General features: G+C 44.9%; 1 long non-coding RNA gene across 1 annotated transcript; it reads right to left on the bottom strand.

Moving 5' to 3' along the window:
* Positions 1-3,465: 3,465 nt before the first annotated feature.
* LOC123389937 lies at positions 3,466-4,355 on the bottom strand. The gene is made up of 2 exons (XR_006604603.1): positions 4,166-4,355; positions 3,466-3,782 (listed from the first exon to the last, which is right to left on the bottom strand). It is a non-coding gene; the product is annotated as an uncharacterized LOC123389937 (long non-coding RNA).
* Between the last annotated feature and the right edge of the window lie 1,367 nt (positions 4,356-5,722).

The raw sequence follows: 5,722 nt of genomic DNA, 5'->3' as shown, positions 1-5,722 counted from the left end.
TTTCACCATCTTTACTTCAAGTACATGTCGCTGCAAATTTCACTCTCACCAACAATTTTAGGCTTGCACCAATTCTAGGTTTGTAAAATAAAAGGTATTACCAAATCCTGAGTATTTCCAGGTAAATAGACATAGTCCTTTAAAAAATAAATAAACCTAAATGGATAAAACATGATTGTTCACATGGGATTTTTTATTTTCATTAATGGAATCAGACAAGAACTTTTAATTCTGGCCTTCAGTGACCTCTTTTGGATTATTCATTATTTGCTAGAGTCAAGGAGATCGATCTAAGCTACTACCTATTAATGACCAATCTGAAATGAGGATAAATCTGCTCTTTAAAAAATCTGATTTGGCTGCCTGGGTAGCTCGTGAGTTAAGCGGCTGCCTCGTGAGTTTAAGCGGCTGCCTTGGGCTCAGGTCATGATCCCAGGCGGGATTGAGCTCCCCATCGGGCTCTCTGCTCAGTGGAAAGCCTGCTTCTCCCTCTCTCTCTGCCTACTTGTGCTCTCTCTATCTCTCTGTCAAATAAATAAATAAAGTCTTTTTTAAAAATCTGATTAATCAGAAGGAAAGAGAAATAATAATTTGGAGAAAACTCGGCCGTTATTCAAAGGAGGAGCACTGCTACTGATACTGTTGTACAACTTTTGTTCTATCCTAGAATCACTTCACATATGGGATTTGATATGGGTTGGATCCACTTGGCTAAACACACAAGAATGGGACGGTCTGAATAGTCTCAACTGTCAGGGATGACAGTCACATCAAGCCAACATAGTGCCTCAAATGACAGCCAAACAGAGCTACATGAGAAGAAATAAAGTTGTGGGCAACTGTGTGCTGGCATGTTGTACTCTGATACAAACAAGAAATTACTGGGTATCATCTTTTTTTTTTTTTTTTAAAGATTTTATTTATTTATTTGACAGACAGAAATCACAAGTAGGCAGAGAGGCAGGCAGAGATAGAGGAGGAAGCAGGCTCCCCGCTGAGCAGAGAGCCCGATGCGGGGCTCGATACCTGGATCCTGAGATCATGACCTTAGCCAAAGGCAGAGGCTTTAACCCACTAAGCCACCCAGGCACCCCTGGGTCTCATCTTTAAATTGGACTTAATATTACTCACTTCGTGTGTGTGTGTGAGTGTGAGTGTGTGTGCGCGCACACGTATCTATGAAGGCATGCATTATGTGGGAATGGAGGAGATATGAGTGGAGCATCCATTTGCTCATGTGGTCACTTAGGTAGTATTTCCTGCAGATACCTGGATATATATATATCTGAAGGAAGTTCTCTACTATCTCATATTTATGGGCTTCCTAATTGAGATGCAAGAGTGTGCTGTTAATTTTTTTTTAAGATTTTTATTTATTTTACTTATTTGACAGACAGAGATCAATCACAAGCAGGCAGAGAGAGAAGTAGGGGAAGCAGGCTCCCTGCCGAGCAGAGAGCCCAATTTGGGGCTCGATCCCAGGACCCTGGGATCATGACCTGAGCAGAAGGCAGAGGCTTTAACCCACTGAGCCACCCAGGCGCCCCTGTTAATTTTTTTTATGGGAAAAGCTTTCATGCATACAAGGCCTCAGGGGAAAACCCTCAAGATAGAGGTCTAAACAAGACCTAACATAACAAGAACCATGGAGACATATTCAGATCAACATATAAGAAAACAATGATGCCCATGATGCATAGCCCTTACTGTTACTGTTCCACGTCCATGGAATATTTAAAGAATGAATGAAGAACAGTCTATGCACACTCCTTGCAAATATGAAATATGATTCACATTTGCCGGAATTAAACATCCATTCCTTGGGAAAGAATGACTCCTCACCTAAGTGTCCCTTTCTGCCTTGGGTCATTTCAGGAAACATTTGCAGCATGTTTGTGCTCTCAAAAATGTTTTCCTACTCTTCAAGCTTCTACTTAACTTCTGCCTAGACAAGGATCCCCAGTACCTACCTAGCTCCCCCTAGTTCTTGTTTAGATTTGTAAGTGACAGAAAATAGCCAGCCAGTTAGTATTAAATCTTTACATTCCTGGATTTATTCATTCAGTCAACATAGTTGTTGCTGACATGATGATTAGGGACTCCTCTGGGCTCCGAAAACAATGGAATACAAAAGATAGGTTCTTGTTCTCAATGAGGCATATTCTAGTGGAGAGAGAGAGAGAGATCAGACTATTAGCCCTAGTAATAAGTGGTCCCAAGTCAACAAAAAGGGAATCTAGGGGATCTTTTTACACAGACATTTACCTGAGTTCCAGTCCCATACATCTGTCACCTGTGCCAGTAGATAAGGCGCCCACCTCCAATTTAGATAGAATTGCACAAGCACCCATATCTTTGTGATACAGGCTCTCTGGCCTTTTTAATATTCATTTTAACAAATGAAAAATATTAACTTTAGAGAGGCTATGTGGGTTCTGTAGGGCAACACGGTTGCCTCTATGGAAGGAGTAGGGGAATCTCAGAGAAGAATCGAGTATCAAAATAGCCGTCGCAACCTAGTCCTTCAACATTTGAAAACTACATCACTTTACACATCAGACTGTGACCATTTCTGGACCTGCCACATGCCCCACTCCATCTCTGAGAAAATGGAAAACGGGGAGCAGTGACCTCAGAAACAAGCGCAATTTCTTGCCCGCCTAAACCTTCAGAGCAGAGCAGGTGGTGGAAGGCATACCAAGGAGCCTTTCAAAGCAGGAACTCCAGCCTGCAGGTCAGCCTGGAACTCATCCAAATTGGGTTCCACCCACGGTGAAAACCAATCTGTTTATGGGTATGCTTTTATGATGTTACAGAACGTCTGCGAGAGAGGGAGCTCAAGTTCCCGCCTGCTCGCTGAGTAACCCGCCCCACAAAGGTGCACACACATGCTCCGAGACAGAAAAAAGCTTGACGGTCCTTCCCTCCTCCCGGGCCTGCAATGAAACGCGCTTTAATTGCATCAAAGGGCTCTTCTCAATGGGGTTTCAGAGGCGCGAGAGCAGCGTTCCCGGCGAGGGTTCCTTTCCGGCTTGCCAGCATTCCTCGGCACTGCTAGGGGATGGGGATGGGGCTCCTTCGGGAGGGCCGGAGGCTCATTTCCATTCCTCTCGCATACAGCCCCCGTTGTGCGGGCCCGGCCTGCCGAGGGCAGCCGCGGCTGCCGGCGAACAAAGCCCCATTCATCCCCGGGGCGGCTTCCTCCCGGCTGCTCGCGGCCGCAGATGGGCTGGCCCCCGCACGCCATCCTGCAGACCCGGGCGCGCGGCCCGGACAGGCGCGCACAGGGCTCGATTCAGGAGGCTGCTCTGGCCGGGGCGACCCGGGCGTCTTTCTCAACGGGCTCCACAATGGGGATCGGGTGAAACCCGCTTTCATTTCTGGGCGGGGGATTTGCGGACACTGAGTCTTTTCAGCGAGGAAATCCTCAGTTTGCTCACGGCTCGTCGGGAACGAAGATGTCAGTTCCCCGCGCCCTCCCCGGCTCCCCCACCCCTGCTCGTCGGGATGGTACGGTCCAAAGTTCTCCGAGCTGTGAGGGGACTTTGTTTCCCCTCCGGGGCCTCTGAAATCCCGACGAAAGGGTCACTTCCTGACTTTTGTGTCTCTTCAATCCAGTGCCTTGAAAGTTCTTACCCTCTTGTAGCGACTCACTACGCAATTACAAGTCTTCTCCGTCACTTTTTTTTTTTTTTCCAGGACTTAAACTAAATTCCTCCAGGTTGAAGTTTGGCACTGTGGCTTCACAACAAAACCACTGTTTTTCTTCCCCCGTCTCACTCCTGGGAAAAAGAAAGAGAAGAAAACGCACTTCTTCACCACCCCCTGTTAAGAGCCTTCAAGCTCATTTCCTCTGCCCCACACGTTAGACAACAACAGGTTAATGCTACAGAGAGCTCCAACGTCAAATAAAGGGGTCGCAGCCTCACTTCTAATTCCAGGCAGCTGGGGGCGAGGTTGGGGGGGGGGTGGAGGACGAGGGTAGTTGCAGAGCTGGGGCTGTATTCCTAGCCCACAATCTAAAGCAGAAACAGGCTCCAGATCCACATTCCGAGATTGGAAATGGCAGAATCAAAGAGCAACAGATATAAGAAGACTTATCAACCCTAATCCATTCATTTTACAGATAAAAAGCAGATAAGATCTCGGAGGGGAAATGACTTACCCACCCTTGGAAGAAAGCTGGGTCATCTTAGTAAAAATTGCCCTCGGGCAAACTTTCAAAATAACCTTAAAAATAATTTTCAATAAGAAAAGTCCCCCAAAACACTATTGTTCAAAAACCATTTATTTATGCCTCCCTTTATCCCTCTGTGTCAGAAAGGGCCTTCCCTTGAGTTGGCTGCAAAAGGTAAGAACCCAGGATTGAAATGAGGATTAGAGGAGATTCTGCAAGCGTTTTCACAAAGAATGTTCCCTGTGTTTCTTTTACTTCCTGCATTTTGAACATTGCTGACCTCTCTCCTCAAAGTAAAGTATTGCATCCTTGATGTGGCTTAAAAACACAACAAAATAAAAACTGGTTACCACTTTAAGACTCCTTTCCTCTTGCTGGGAAAAAACCCTTCAGAATCTTAAAACAAGATAAGGTTACTTTGCAATGGTTTTTTGAAAATGTACAAATGAATCAGTTATACAGACAGAAAAAAGGGAGAGAGTGCTTGCCACATACAAGGCACTATTCTAAGCCCTTGACATGCATTGCTTCATTGAATCCTCACAGCAACCTATGAGATTTACATTATTTTTCATCAGGATAAGGGTACTCTTGAGGTTTACTATTAATCTACTCCCATTTTATAGAAAAAGAAATCAAGGCTGAGAGACTTTCCCTTTATCAAGATCACATGGTAAGCGGCCAACCCAGGCAGTCTGACACCTGGCCTTGGTCTCCTTCATTTTAGGCTTTACTGAAATATTATGTACAAACACATGGGAATGCACCTGGGACACGGGTCTGCGATTTGGGAGCCAGGGAACTCCAGCCACAAACATAGGTCTTTTCTGCTTCTGAAAGAGGCCAGGAGGATATGCCTGAAGGATATCAGAAGGAGAGTCTTCACCCTGCCTCGTCTGGAGAGACAGAGAGCCCCCTGAGGCCTCACTAATTCAACACTAAAACTCCCCTTTTAGAATGCAACATGTCATGAGGTAATAGTCTCGACCTCTTCTGAGCTCCCTTGTGATTTTATTATTTTAAGCCATGCTTCTATAAAGTATAAGGGTGTCTCCATTTGCTTCATCAAACAAAACTTAGGTTCAAGTTCAGATCTGCCACTTCCAAGAGATAAAAACTTAGGGAAATTTCTTTAAACACTCTAAATCTGTTTCCTCATCGATAAGCTGGAGAAGATGAGAACGTCTACCTCATTGGGTGGAGAGGATTAAATGAAGTGATATCATTGTTCATTATAGTTTTATCCTACAGTAAGCATTTGTATCAATCCATGTAGACTGTGGTTTAAACAAACAAATCTTAATTGTAATAATATAGATTTCTTTCCCGCTCACTCTATGTTCATCCCAATAGAGCTGGAACCCTGCCCTACGTCTCTTCACTTGGTACTGTATCTGTCATCTTAAGCCTGGCGTGTTGTCATGGCAGAGGGGACAAGAGAGCATTGGAGAATAATTATACTGGTAATGAAACGCTCAGCCTGGAAGCAACACACACATCACTTTCCCTTATAACTCATAATCCAGAACAAATACACTCCCTCCC

Source organism: Mustela putorius, unplaced genomic scaffold (assembly GCF_011764305.1).
Source record: "Mustela putorius furo isolate JIRA1106 unplaced genomic scaffold, ASM1176430v1.1 tig00537223_pilon_pilon_pilon, whole genome shotgun sequence".
NCBI classification, from domain to species: domain Eukaryota; kingdom Metazoa; phylum Chordata; class Mammalia; order Carnivora; family Mustelidae; genus Mustela; species Mustela putorius.
The sequence above is the reverse complement of the archived record's forward strand: the minus strand, read 5'-3'. Positions and strand labels throughout refer to the sequence as shown.